The sequence below is a fragment of the Phyllobates terribilis genome, unplaced genomic scaffold, assembly GCF_046119375.1.
Source record: "Phyllobates terribilis strain yellow unplaced genomic scaffold, ASM4611937v1 Scaffold_175__1_contigs__length_3988992, whole genome shotgun sequence".
NCBI classification, from domain to species: domain Eukaryota; kingdom Metazoa; phylum Chordata; class Amphibia; order Anura; family Dendrobatidae; genus Phyllobates; species Phyllobates terribilis.
This window is the reverse complement of record NW_027362935.1, coordinates 3,347,169-3,360,931: the sequence shown is the minus strand read 5'-3', so window position 1 is coordinate 3,360,931 and position 13,763 is coordinate 3,347,169. Positions and strand designations below refer to the sequence as shown.

Here is a 13,763-nt window from a genome sequence, read left to right as displayed (position 1 = left end):
CTTGCCTAATATGTCTGTTTATCCAAAAGGAAGTAAAAAGGGAGAGCTAGAAAGATAGCATTGCATCACATTACATGGCAATGCAATGCACAGTTGCTGAAGTTGAACCAAAATGAGCTTGTAATCTGGCTTCTGCAACTTTGAACATGAAAAATCCAATGAGGAGAAGAAAAGCAAAGCCAAAGAGTCCATCCCAAAATCCGACAAACAAGCAAAATGAACAAAAAACATTGAATTCAATTCTTTCTGATTTTAGAAACTGCATTAAAGAAGGGGTGCACCGGTCCTGGAGATACTGCAATACCAGGTCAATGCGTGGAGTGGACAGAGCAAGCTCTTTTTCCATCTCCCTGTTCTAAAAATCCATTTAATATATGGTCCCCAGATAGGGGACATATCAGATATTAAACTGATAAGAACAGATACTACACTTGATCTTAGCCAAAAGGCCGAGAAGCGATAACCAGAATTGGTTTCAAACTACGGAGCCACCCAAGGATCCTGAAAAGTCCATTTGTGGAGATGAGCTCCTGGACTCCCGTTAAGAAGACATGTTGTCAACCTCTAGATCCCTTACATGCCTGCACTTTTCGGCTTGCTGCTGCTGCAATCCACGCGTTTTAGATCTGCATAACTCCACCTCTTTAAACACAGCACCTTCACCCCCTGCTGTTCCCACCCGCCTCAACACCGTTGGAAGGGAGGAGAACCAATTAAGGCGGGGGGTGGGGTGGAACGAGCAGCTGTCTACCCTTAGCAGGAGGGCTCCTGATTACATACCTCTCCTGCTGCTGCTGCTGCTGGCTGTCCAGCAGCAGACTGAAGGTGGCTGCTGCTGTGCACAGGTATATAAAGGCTCAGAGCCTATTATGACACGCGCAGCCAGCGTTCCATTGCCACATTCCATCTACTGCAGGCAGGATACCTGGCTGGCTGAATGTCGCTGAGAAGCTCACAGAGACCGCCATAAGCAACAGTTTAACAGAATGCCACAGACTAATCAACCAAACTTTTTGGGTTGGGTTCTCTTTTATAGTCTGCAGGCATTAAATGAAAGAAGTCAGTGTTCCAGCAGAAGGAGACAACGTTTCAGAAAAGGCATTGTAGCAAACCAAAAAAGAAATTTTAAGCGCAGCAGAGTAACCAGCGCACATACCTGTTAGCTCAGGTGAGTTTAAAAGGCTGCTGTTGATAACAAGGGCATTTGCTAAATAGATGGTGTGTGTGCAACAATATACTGAAAGGTCAATTATATTGTGCAGCTTATCTCACCACCTGTAGTTATTTAGGTGAAAGCTCCAAAATGCTTGCCTAATATGTCTGTTTATCCAAAAGGAAGTAAAAAGGGAGAGCTAGAAAGATAGCATTGCATCACATTACATGGCAATGCAATGCACAGTTGCTGAAGTTGAACCAAAATGAGCTTGTAATCTGGCTTCTGCAACTTTGAACATGAAAAATCCAATGAGGAGAAGAAAAGCAAAGCCAAAGAGTCCATCCCAAAATCCGACAAACAAGCAAAATGAACAAAAAACATTGAATTCAATTCTTTCTGATTTTAGAAACTGCATTAAAGAAGGGGTGCACCGGTCCTGGAGATACTGCAATACCAGGTCAATGCGTGGAGTGGACAGAGCAAGCTCTTTTTCCATCTCCCTGTTCTAAAAATCCATTTAATATATGGTCCCCAGATAGGGGACGTATCAGATATTAAACTGATAAGAACAGATACTACACTTGATCTTAGCCAAAAGGCCGAGAAGCGATAACCAGAATTGGTTTCAAACTACGGAGCCACCCAAGGATCCTGAAAAGTCCATTTGTGGAGATGAGCTCCTGGACTCCCGTTAAGAAGACATGTTGTCAACCTCTAGATCCCTTACATGCCTGCACTTTTCGGCTTGCTGCTGCTGCAATCCACGCGTTTTAGATCTGCATAACTCCACCTCTTTAAACACAGCACCTTCACCCCCTGCTGTTCCCACCCGCCTCAACACCGTTGGAAGGGAGGAGAACCAATTAAGGCGGGGGGTGGGGTGGAACGAGCAGCTGTCTACCATTAGCAGGAGGGCTCCTGATTACATACCTCTCCTGCTGCTGCTGCTGCTGGCTGTCCAGCAGCAGACTGAAGGTGGCTGCTGCTGTGCACAGGTATATAAAGGCTCAGAGCCTATTATGACACGCGCAGCCAGCGTTCCATTGCCACATTCCATCTACTGCAGGCAGGATACCTGGCTGGCTGAATGTCGCTGAGAAGCTCACAGAGACCGCCATAAGCAGCAGTTTAACAGAATGCCACAGACTAATCAACCAAACTTTTTGGGTTGGGTTCTCTTTTATAGTCTGCAGGCATTAAATGAAAGAAGTCAGTGTTCCAGCAGAAGGAGACAACGTTTCAGAAAAGGCATTGTAGCAAACCAAAAAAGAAATTTTAAGCGCAGCAGAGTAACCAGCGCACATACCTGTTAGCTCAGGTGAGTTTAAAAGGCTGCTGTTGATAACAAGGGCATTTGCTAAATAGATGGTGTGTGTGCAACAATATACTGAAAGGTCAATTATATTGTGCAGCTTATCTCACCACCTGTAGTTATTTAGGTGAAAGCTCCAAAATGCTTGCCTAATATGTCTGTTTATCCAAAAGGAAGTAAAAAGGGAGAGCTAGAAAGATAGCATTGCATCACATTACATGGCAATGCAATGCACAGTTGCTGAAGTTGAACCAAAATGAGCTTGTAATCTGGCTTCTGCAACTTTGAACATGAAAAATCCAATGAGGAGAAGAAAAGCAAAGCCAAAGAGTCCATCCCAAAATCCGACAAACAAGCAAAATGAACAAAAAACATTGAATTCAATTCTTTCTGATTTTAGAAACTGCATTAAAGAAGGGGTGCACTGGTCCTGGAGATACTGCAATACCAGGTCAATGCGTGGAGTGGACAGAGCAAGCTCTTTTTCCATCTCCCTGTTCTAAAAATCCATTTAATATATGGTCCCCAGATAGGGGACGTATCAGATATTAAACTGATAAGAACAGATACTACACTTGATCTTAGCCAAAAGGCCGAGAAGCGATAACCAGAATTGGTTTCAAACTACGGAGCCACCCAAGGATCCTGAAAAGTCCATTTGTGGAGATGAGCTCCTGGACTCCCGTTAAGAAGACATGTTGTCAACCTGTAGATCCCTTACATGCCTGCACTTTTTGGCTTGCTGCTGCTGCAATCCACGCGTTTTAGATCTGCATAACTCCACCTCTTTAAACACAGCACCTTCACCCCCTGCTGTTCCCACCCGCCTCAACACCGTTGGAAGGGAGGAGAACCAATTAAGGCGGGGGGTGGGGTGGAACGAGCAGCTGTCTACCCTTAGCAGGAGGGCTCCTGATTACATACCTCTCCTGCTGCTGCTGCTGCTGGCTGTCCAGCAGCAGACTGAAGGTGGCTGCTGCTGTGCACAGGTATATAAAGGCTCAGAGCCTATTATGACACGCGCAGCCAGCGTTCCATTGCCACATTCCATCTACTGCAGGCAGGATACCTGGCTGGCTGAATGTCGCTGAGAAGCTCACAGAGACCGCCATAAGCAACAGTTTAACAGAATGCCACAGACTAATCAACCAAACTTTTTGGGTTGGGTTCTCTTTTATAGTCTGCAGGCATTAAATGAAAGAAGTCAGTGTTCCAGCAGAAGGAGACAACGTTTCAGAAAAGGCATTGTAGCAAACCAAAAAAGAAATTTTAAGCGCAGCAGAGTAACCAGCGCACATACCTGTTAGCTCAGGTGAGTTTAAAAGGCTGCTGTTGATAACAAGGGCATTTGCTAAATAGATGGTGTGTGTGCAACAATATACTGAAAGGTCAATTATATTGTGCAGCTTATCTCACCACCTGTAGTTATTTAGGTGAAAGCTCCAAAATGCTTGCCTAATATGTCTGTTTATCCAAAAGGAAGTAAAAAGGGAGAGCTAGAAAGATAGCATTGCATCACATTACATGGCAATGCAATGCACAGTTGCTGAAGTTGAACCAAAATGAGCTTGTAATCTGGCTTCTGCAACTTTGAACATGAAAAATCCAATGAGGAGAAGAAAAGCAAAGCCAAAGAGTCCATCCCAAAATCCGACAAACAAGCAAAATGAACAAAAAACATTGAATTCAATTCTTTCTGATTTTAGAAACTGCATTAAAGAAGGGGTGCACCGGTCCTAGAGATACTGGAATACCAGGTCAATGCGTGGAGTGGACAGAGCAAGCTCTTTTTCCATCTCCCTGTTCTAAAAATCCATTTAATATATGGTCCCCAGATAGGGGACGTATCAGATATTAAACTGATAAGAACAGATTTTTTTTTTTTTTTTTTATATCGAAAGCCCGAAATCGTGTACAAAACCCGAGTGCGCTTAAAAAAGTGACAAGTGCCACAAAAAAAGTGCACTAGGATGCTGGTCTTCTTGAAACCCTCTCCAAAAGGAGAAGGGTCCCCCAAACCATTCCCCGTCCCTCCGAGCCAAAAGGCCACAGCGAGGAACAGGGACAAAAAGCCACCTCCAGCCGAAGCCAGAGGCGACCCAATCTTACCCCCAGCACCTGCCCGAGTTCTCACCCGAGCAAGGCACTGGGAGCCAAAGACTGTGCTCCCCTCCCGGAAGAGGGGAGCCAACAACGCTCTCCTCCCGAAAGAGGAGAGCCAGGGGGGTTCAGGGAGGAGCGGAACCTGATGGCCACACACTCCCCCCCTAGACCTGCCAAGAGAGGAACCCGTAAGGGAACCGCATCCCGACAAAATCCTAGTAGGACGTGACACACGTGAATAAGTGGACACACAGTGACAAAGAAATTAAATAAATAGTGAAGGTTTCACAGTATAATACTGCCCGGACCTTCAACCGGGAATTGAAAAATTCCCCATCCTAAGGCCAGAAGGCCCGGAATAAGGGTGTGTGCAAAGAAAGAAAATTTGAAGTGCTTGTGCAAATGTGCCATAAACTCAAGTGGGGTTCCCAATCCCAGTGAGTTAAGGCACCCCAGGGAAGAACAGATACTACACTTGATCTTAGCCAAAAGGCCGAGAAGCGATAACCAGAATTGGTTTCAAACTACGGAGCCACCCAAGGATCCTGAAAAGTCCATTTGTGGAGATGAGCTCCTGGACTCCCGTTAAGAAGACATGTTGTCAACCTCTAGATCCCTTACATGCCTGCACTTTTCGGCTTGCTGCTGCTGCAATCCACGCGTTTTAGATCTGCATAACTCCACCTCTTTAAACACAGCACCTTCACCCCCTGCTGTTCCCACCCGCCTCAACACCGTTGGAAGGGAGGAGAACCAATTAAGGCGGGGGGTGGGGTGGAACGAGCAGCTGTCTACCCTTAGCAGGAGGGCTCCTGATTACATACCTCTCCTGCTGCTGCTGCTGCTGGCTGTCCAGCAGCAGACTGAAGGTGGCTGCTGCTGTGCACAGGTATATAAAGGCTCAGAGCCTATTATGACACGCGCAGCCAGCGTTCCATTGCCACATTCCATCTACTGCAGGCAGGATACCTGGCTGGCTGAATGTCGCTGAGAAGCTCACAGAGACCGCCATAAGCAACAGTTTAACAGAATGCCACAGACTAATCAACCAAACTTTTTGGGTTGGGTTCTCTTTTATAGTCTGCAGGCATTAAATGAAAGAAGTCAGTGTTCCAGCAGAAGGAGACAACGTTTCAGAAAAGGCATTGTAGCAAACCAAAAAAGAAATTTTAAGCGCAGCAGAGTAACCAGCGCACATACCTGTTAGCTCAGGTGAGTTTAAAAGGCTGCTGTTGATAACAAGGGCATTTGCTAAATAGATGGTGTGTGTGCAACAATATACTGAAAGGTCAATTATATTGTGCAGCTTATCTCACCACCTGTAGTTATTTAGGTGAAAGCTCCAAAATGCTTGCCTAATATGTCTGTTTATCCAAAAGGAAGTAAAAAGGGAGAGCTAGAAAGATAGCATTGCATCACATTACATGGCAATGCAATGCACAGTTGCTGAAGTTGAACCAAAATGAGCTTGTAATCTGGCTTCTGCAACTTTGAACATGAAAAATCCAATGAGGAGAAGAAAAGCAAAGCCAAAGAGTCCATCCCAAAATCCGACAAACAAGCAAAATGAACAAAAAACATTGAATTCAATTCTTTCTGATTTTAGAAACTGCATTAAAGAAGGGGTGCACCGGTCCTGGAGATACTGCAATACCAGGTCAATGCGTGGAGTGGACAGAGCAAGCTCTTTTTCCATCTCCCTGTTCTAAAAATCCATTTAATATATGGTCCCCAGATAGGGGACGTATCAGATATTAAACTGATAAGAACAGATTTTTTTGATTGAAGCTGCATCCAAGGCACTGAAAAATGTGACCGAAGTCACACCAAAACAGCGCACGAGGCGAGGATTCATGTGGACCCTTCCCGGAGGAGAGGGTCCCCAATAAACCATCCCCATCCCTCCGAGCCAGAAGGCCACAGCGAGGGTCAGGGATCTCCGATGCTCTCCCTAGCCGAAGCCGGAGAAGAGCCGTTTTCGTGCTCCCAGCTTCCATCTAGGCTGCCACCCTAGTGGAGCTGGAGCCTGTGTTGGTTTCTCAGCCCAAAGCTGACCGGACCTCCGACCGGGTTTATAAAAATTCCCCTTCCTAGCCCGGAGGCCAGGAATAGGGGGGGTTGCTCAGAAAGTATGATTGGCAAAGGTGCGGCGTGCTACGAAGCCAAGTCTTTCTGGGGTTCCCAGTCCCAGTAAGCTTGGACTCCCACCAGGGCGCCTACTCCTGGGGCACATTGCTCCAAAGCCCTCACACTTACCCAGCCTAGTGACTTTGATCCTGGAGGGCCATGTTTTCCATCAGATAACTCTATGAGCCACCTGGCGTACTAACAAGTGCACCAAACCAGTGTGTAATATGCATCAATTTACTAGGGCAGCCCAAGGACAAAACTGCCTTTTCAAAAGATACTGATAAGAACAGATACTACACTTGATCTTAGCCAAAAGGCCGAGAAGCGATAACCAGAATTGGTTTCAAACTACGGAGCCACCCAAGGATCCTGAAAAGTCCATTTGTGGAGATGAGCTCCTGGACTCCCGTTAAGAAGACATGTTGTCAACCTCTAGATCCCTTACATGCCTGCACTTTTCGGCTTGCTGCTGCTGCAATCCACGCGTTTTAGATCTGCATAACTCCACCTCTTTAAACACAGCACCTTCACCCCCTGCTGTTCCCACCCGCCTCAACACCGTTGGAAGGGAGGAGAACCAATTAAGGCGGGGGGTGGGGTGGAACGAGCAGCTGTCTACCCTTAGCAGGAGGGCTCCTGATTACATACCTCTCCTGCTGCTGCTGCTGCTGGCTGTCCAGCAGCAGACTGAAGGTGGCTGCTGCTGTGCACAGGTATATAAAGGCTCAGAGCCTATTATGACACGCGCAGCCAGCGTTCCATTGCCACATTCCATCTACTGCAGGCAGGATACCTGGCTGGCTGAATGTCGCTGAGAAGCTCACAGAGACCGCCATAAGCAACAGTTTAACAGAATGCCACAGACTAATCAACCAAACTTTTTGGGTTGGGTTCTCTTTTATAGTCTGCAGGCATTAAATGAAAGAAGTCAGTGTTCCAGCAGAGGGAGACAACGTTTCAGAAAAGGCATTGTAGCAAACCAAAATAGAAATTTTAAGCGCAGCAGAGTAACCAGCGCACATACCTGTTAGCTCAGGTGAGTTTAAAAGGCTGCTGTTGATAACAAGGGCATTTGCTAAATAGATGGTGTGTGTGCAACAATATACTGAAAGGTCAATTATATTGTGCAGCTTATCTCACCACCTGTAGTTATTTAGGTGAAAGCTCCAAAATGCTTGCCTAATATGTCTGTTTATCCAAAAGGAAGTAAAAAGGGAGAGCTAGAAAGATAGCATTGCATCACATTACATGGCAATGCAATGCACAGTTGCTGAAGTTGAACCAAAATGAGCTTGTAATCTGGCTTCTGCAACTTTGAACATGAAAAATCCAATGAGGAGAAGAAAAGCAAAGCCAAAGAGTCCATCCCAAAATCCGACAAACAAGCAAAATGAACAAAAAACATTGAATTCAATTCTTTCTGATTTTAGAAACTGCATTAAAGAAGGGGTGCACCGGTCCTGGAGACACTGCAATACCAGGTCAATGCGTGGAGTGGACAGAGCAAGCTCTTTTTCCATCTCCCTGTTCTAAAAATCCATTTAATATATGGTCCCCAGATAGGGGACGTATCAGATATTAAACTGATAAGAACAGATACTACACTTGATCTTAGCCAAAAGGCCGAGAAGCGATAACCAGAATTGGTTTCAAACTACGGAGCCACCCAAGGATCCTGAAAAGTCCATTTGTGGAGATGAGCTCCTGGACTCCCGTTAAGAAGACATGTTGTCAACCTCTAGATCCCTTACATGCCTGCACTTTTCGGCTTGCTGCTGCTGCAATCCACGCGTTTTAGATCTGCATAACTCCACCTCTTTAAACACAGCACCTTCACCCCCTGCTGTTCCCACCCGCCTCAACACCGTTGGAAGGGAGGAGAACCAATTAAGGCGGGGGGTGGGGTGGAACGAGCAGCTGTCTACCCTTAGCAGGAGGGCTCCTGATTACATACCTCTCCTGCTGCTGCTGCTGCTGGCTGTCCAGCAGCAGACTGAAGGTGGCTGCTGCTGTGCACAGGTATATAAAGGCTCAGAGCCTATTATGACACGCGCAGCCAGCGTTCCATTGCCACATTCCATCTACTGCAGGCAGGATACCTGGCTGGCTGAATGTCGCTGAGAAGCTCACAGAGACCGCCATAAGCAACAGTTTAACAGAATGCCACAGACTAATCAACCAAACTTTTTGGGTTGGGTTCTCTTTTATAGTCTGCAGGCATTAAATGAAAGAAGTCAGTGTTCCAGCAGAAGGAGACAACGTTTCAGAAAAGGCATTGTAGCAAACCAAAAAAGAAATTTTAAGCGCAGCAGAGTAACCAGCGCACATACCTGTTAGCTCAGGTGAGTTTAAAAGGCTGCTGTTGATAACAAGGGCATTTGCTAAATAGATGGTGTGTGTGCAACAATATACTGAAAGGTCAATTATATTGTGCAGCTTATCTCACCACCTGTAGTTATTTAGGTGAAAGCTCCAAAATGCTTGCCTAATATGTCTGTTTATCCAAAAGGAAGTAAAAAGGGAGAGCTAGAAAGATAGCATTGCATCACATTACATGGCAATGCAATGCACAGTTGCTGAAGTTGAACCAAAATGAGCTTGTAATCTGGCTTCTGCAACTTTGAACATGAAAAATCCAATGAGGAGAAGAAAAGCAAAGCCAAAGAGTCCATCCCAAAATCCGACAAACAAGCAAAATGAACAAAAAACATTGAATTCAATTCTTTCTGATTTTAGAAACTGCATTAAAGAAGGGGTGCACCGGTCCTGGAGATACTGCAATACCAGGTCAATGCGTGGAGTGGACAGAGCAAGCTCTTTTTCCATCTCCCTGTTCTAAAAATCCATTTAATATATGGTCCCCAGATAGGGGACGTATCAGATATTAAACTGATAAGAACAGATACTACACTTGATCTTAGCCAAAAGGCCGAGAAGCGATAACCAGAATTGGTTTCAAACTACGGAGCCACCCAAGGATCCTGAAAAGTCCATTTGTGGAGATGAGCTCCTGGACTCCCGTTAAGAAGACATGTTGTCAACCTCTAGATCCCTTACATGCCTGCACTTTTCGGCTTGCTGCTGCTGCAATCCACGCGTTTTAGATCTGCATAACTCCACCTCTTTAAACACAGCACCTTCACCCCCTGCTGTTCCCACCCGCCTCAACACCGTTGGAAGGGAGGAGAACCAATTAAGGCGGGGGGTGGGGTGGAACGAGCAGCTGTCTACCCTTAGCAGGAGGGCTCCTGATTACATACCTCTCCTGCTGCTGCTGCTGGCTGTCCAGCAGCAGACTGAAGGTGGCTGCTGCTGTGCACAGGTATATAAAGGCTCAGAGCCTATTATGACACGCGCAGCCAGCGTTCCATTGCCACATTCCATCTACTGCAGGCAGGATACCTGGCTGGCTGAATGTCGCTGAGAAGCTCACAGAGACCGCCATAAGCAACAGTTTAACAGAATGCCACAGACTAATCAACCAAACTTTTTGGGTTGGGTTCTCTTTTATAGTCTGCAGGCATTAAATGAAAGAAGTCAGTGTTCCAGCAGAAGGAGACAACGTTTCAGAAAAGGCATTGTAGCAAACCAAAAAAGAAATTTTAAGCGCAGCAGAGTAACCAGCGCACATACCTGTTAGCTCAGGTGAGTTTAAAAGGCTGCTGTTGATAACAAGGGCATTTGCTAAATAGATGGTGTGTGTGCAACAATATACTGAAAGGTCAATTATATTGTGCAGCTTATCTCACCACCTGTAGTTATTTAGGTGAAAGCTCCAAAATGCTTGCCTAATATGTCTGTTTATCCAAAAGGAAGTAAAAAGGGAGAGCTAGAAAGATAGCATTGCATCACATTACATGGCAATGCAATGCACAGTTGCTGAAGTTGAACCAAAATGAGCTTGTAATCTGGCTTCTGCAACTTTGAACATGAAAAATCCAATGAGGAGAAGAAAAGCAAAGCCAAAGAGTCCATCCCAAAATCCGACAAACAAGCAAAATGAACAAAAAACATTGAATTCAATTCTTTCTGATTTTAGAAACTGCATTAAAGAAGGGGTGCACCGGTCCTGGAGATACTGCAATACCAGGTCAATGCGTGGAGTGGACAGAGCAAGCTCTTTTTCCATCTCCCTGTTCTAAAAATCCATTTAATATATGGTCCCCAGATAGGGGACGTATCAGATATTAAACTGATAAGAACAGATACTACACTTGATCTTAGCCAAAAGGCCGAGAAGCGATAACCAGAATTGGTTTCAAACTACGGAGCCACCCAAGGATCCTGAAAAGTCCATTTGTGGAGATGAGCTCCTGGACTCCCGTTAAGAAGACATGTTGTCAACCTCTAGATCCCTTACATGCCTGCACTTTTCGGCTTGCTGCTGCTGCAATCCACGCGTTTTAGATCTGCATAACTCCACCTCTTTAAACACAGCACCTTCACCCCCTGCTGTTCCCACCCGCCTCAACACCGTTGGAAGGGAGGAGAACCAATTAAGGCGGGGGGTGGGGTGGAACGAGCAGCTGTCTACCCTTAGCAGGAGGGCTCCTGATTACATACCTCTCCTGCTGCTGCTGCTGCTGGCTGTCCAGCAGCAGACTGAAGGTGGCTGCTGCTGTGCACAGGTATATAAAGGCTCAGAGCCTATTATGACACGCGCAGCCAGCGTTCCATTGCCACATTCCATCTACTGCAGGCAGGATACCTGGCTGGCTGAATGTCGCTGAGAAGCTCACAGAGACCGCCATAAGCAACAGTTTAACAGAATGCCACAGACTAATCAACCAAACTTTTTGGGTTGGGTTCTCTTTTATAGTCTGCAGGCATTAAATGAAAGAAGTCAGTGTTCCAGCAGAGGGAGACAACGTTTCAGAAAAGGCATTGTAGCAAACCAAAATAGAAATTTTAAGCGCAGCAGAGTAACCAGCGCACATACCTGTTAGCTCAGGTGAGTTTAAAAGGCTGCTGTTGATAACAAGGGCATTTGCTAAATAGATGGTGTGTGTGCAACAATATACTGAAAGGTCAATTATATTGTGCAGCTTATCTCACCACCTGTAGTTATTTAGGTGAAAGCTCCAAAATGCTTGCCTAATATGTCTGTTTATCCAAAAGGAAGTAAAAAGGGAGAGCTAGAAAGATAGCATTGCATCACATTACATGGCAATGCAATGCACAGTTGCTGAAGTTGAACCAAAATGAGCTTGTAATCTGGCTTCTGCAACTTTGAACATGAAAAATCCAATGAGGAGAAGAAAAGCAAAGCCAAAGAGTCCATCCCAAAATCCGACAAACAAGCAAAATGAACAAAAAACATTGAATTCAATTCTTTCTGATTTTAGAAACTGCATTAAAGAAGGGGTGCACCGGTCCTGGAGACACTGCAATACCAGGTCAATGCGTGGAGTGGACAGAGCAAGCTCTTTTTCCATCTCCCTGTTCTAAAAATCCATTTAATATATGGTCCCCAGATAGGGGACGTATCAGATATTAAACTGATAAGAACAGATACTACACTTGATCTTAGCCAAAAGGCCGAGAAGCGATAACCAGAATTGGTTTCAAACTACGGAGCCACCCAAGGATCCTGAAAAGTCCATTTGTGGAGATGAGCTCCTGGACTCCCGTTAAGAAGACATGTTGTCAACCTCTAGATCCCTTACATGCCTGCACTTTTCGGCTTGCTGCTGCTGCAATCCACGCGTTTTAGATCTGCATAACTCCACCTCTTTAAACACAGCACCTTCACCCCCTGCTGTTCCCACCCGCCTCAACACCGTTGGAAGGGAGGAGAACCAATTAAGGCGGGGGGTGGGGTGGAACGAGCAGCTGTCTACCCTTAGCAGGAGGGCTCCTGATTACATACCTCTCCTGCTGCTGCTGCTGCTGGCTGTCCAGCAGCAGACTGAAGGTGGCTGCTGCTGTGCACAGGTATATAAAGGCTCAGAGCCTATTATGACACGCGCAGCCAGCGTTCCATTGCCACATTCCATCTACTGCAGGCAGGATACCTGGCTGGCTGAATGTCGCTGAGAAGCTCACAGAGACCGCCATAAGCAACAGTTTAACAGAATGCCACAGACTAATCAACCAAACTTTTTGGGTTGGGTTCTCTTTTATAGTCTGCAGGCATTAAATGAAAGAAGTCAGTGTTCCAGCAGAAGGAGACAACGTTTCAGAAAAGGCATTGTAGCAAACCAAAAAAGAAATTTTAAGCGCAGCAGAGTAACCAGCGCACATACCTGTTAGCTCAGGTGAGTTTAAAAGGCTGCTGTTGATAACAAGGGCATTTGCTAAATAGATGGTGTGTGTGCAACAATATACTGAAAGGTCAATTATATTGTGCAGCTTATCTCACCACCTGTAGTTATTTAGGTGAAAGCTCCAAAATGCTTGCCTAATATGTCTGTTTATCCAAAAGGAAGTAAAAAGGGAGAGCTAGAAAGATAGCATTGCATCACATTACATGGCAATGCAATGCACAGTTGCTGAAGTTGAACCAAAATGAGCTTGTAATCTGGCTTCTGCAACTTTGAACATGAAAAATCCAATGAGGAGAAGAAAAGCAAAGCCAAAGAGTCCATCCCAAAATCCGACAAACAAGCAAAATGAACAAAAAACATTGAATTCAATTCTTTCTGATTTTAGAAACTGCATTAAAGAAGGGGTGCACCGGTCCTGGAGATACTGCAATACCAGGTCAATGCGTGGAGTGGACAGAGCAAGCTCTTTTTCCATCTCCCTGTTCTAAAAATCCATTTAATATATGGTCCCCAGATAGGGGACGTATCAGATATTAAACTGATAAGAACAGATACTACACTTGATCTTAGCCAAAAGGCCGAGAAGCGATAACCAGAATTGGTTTCAAACTACGGAGCCACCCAAGGATCCTGAAAAGTCCATTTGTGGAGATGAGCTCCTGGACTCCCGTTAAGAAGACATGTTGTCAACCTCTAGATCCCTTACATGCCTGCACTTTTCGGCTTGCTGCTGCTGCAATCCACGCGTTTTAGATCTGCATAACTCCACCTCTTTAAACACAGCACCTTCACCCCC

The 13,763-nt window shown here is 45.5% G+C and overlaps 10 non-coding genes and 2 pseudogenes across 10 annotated transcripts; all 12 read right to left on the bottom strand.

The window, feature by feature from the left end:
- Positions 1 to 270: 270 nt before the first annotated feature.
- On the bottom strand, positions 271 to 461 carry LOC141212561 (U2 spliceosomal RNA). The gene has a single exon (XR_012282286.1). It is a non-coding gene; the product is annotated as a U2 spliceosomal RNA (small nuclear RNA).
- Positions 462 to 1,576: 1,115 nt separating this feature from the next.
- LOC141212567 (U2 spliceosomal RNA) lies at positions 1,577 to 1,767 on the bottom strand. Its single transcript, XR_012282292.1, has one exon. It is a non-coding gene; the product is annotated as a U2 spliceosomal RNA (small nuclear RNA).
- A 1,115-nt stretch (positions 1,768 to 2,882) lies between these two features.
- LOC141212531 (U2 spliceosomal RNA) lies at positions 2,883 to 3,073 on the bottom strand. The gene has a single exon (XR_012282264.1). It is a non-coding gene; the product is annotated as a U2 spliceosomal RNA (small nuclear RNA).
- Positions 3,074 to 4,188: 1,115 nt separating this feature from the next.
- On the bottom strand, positions 4,189 to 4,382 carry LOC141212510 (U2 spliceosomal RNA). Its single transcript, XR_012282259.1, has one exon. It is a non-coding gene; the product is annotated as a U2 spliceosomal RNA (small nuclear RNA).
- A 513-nt stretch (positions 4,383 to 4,895) lies between these two features.
- LOC141212515 (U2 spliceosomal RNA) lies at positions 4,896 to 5,076 on the bottom strand (annotated as a pseudogene).
- A 1,115-nt stretch (positions 5,077 to 6,191) lies between these two features.
- Positions 6,192 to 6,374, bottom strand: LOC141212487 (U2 spliceosomal RNA). Its single transcript, XR_012282243.1, has one exon. It is a non-coding gene; the product is annotated as a U2 spliceosomal RNA (small nuclear RNA).
- A 524-nt stretch (positions 6,375 to 6,898) lies between these two features.
- Positions 6,899 to 7,030, bottom strand: LOC141212516 (U2 spliceosomal RNA; annotated as a pseudogene).
- Positions 7,031 to 8,145: 1,115 nt separating this feature from the next.
- LOC141212458 (U2 spliceosomal RNA) lies at positions 8,146 to 8,336 on the bottom strand. Its single transcript, XR_012282215.1, has one exon. It is a non-coding gene; the product is annotated as a U2 spliceosomal RNA (small nuclear RNA).
- Positions 8,337 to 9,451: 1,115 nt separating this feature from the next.
- Positions 9,452 to 9,642, bottom strand: LOC141212566 (U2 spliceosomal RNA). Its single transcript, XR_012282291.1, has one exon. It is a non-coding gene; the product is annotated as a U2 spliceosomal RNA (small nuclear RNA).
- Positions 9,643 to 10,754: 1,112 nt separating this feature from the next.
- LOC141212565 (U2 spliceosomal RNA) lies at positions 10,755 to 10,945 on the bottom strand. The gene has a single exon (XR_012282290.1). It is a non-coding gene; the product is annotated as a U2 spliceosomal RNA (small nuclear RNA).
- A 1,115-nt stretch (positions 10,946 to 12,060) lies between these two features.
- Positions 12,061 to 12,251, bottom strand: LOC141212457 (U2 spliceosomal RNA). Its single transcript, XR_012282214.1, has one exon. It is a non-coding gene; the product is annotated as a U2 spliceosomal RNA (small nuclear RNA).
- Positions 12,252 to 13,366: 1,115 nt separating this feature from the next.
- LOC141212564 (U2 spliceosomal RNA) lies at positions 13,367 to 13,557 on the bottom strand. Its single transcript, XR_012282289.1, has one exon. It is a non-coding gene; the product is annotated as a U2 spliceosomal RNA (small nuclear RNA).
- Positions 13,558 to 13,763: the final 206 nt, after the last annotated feature.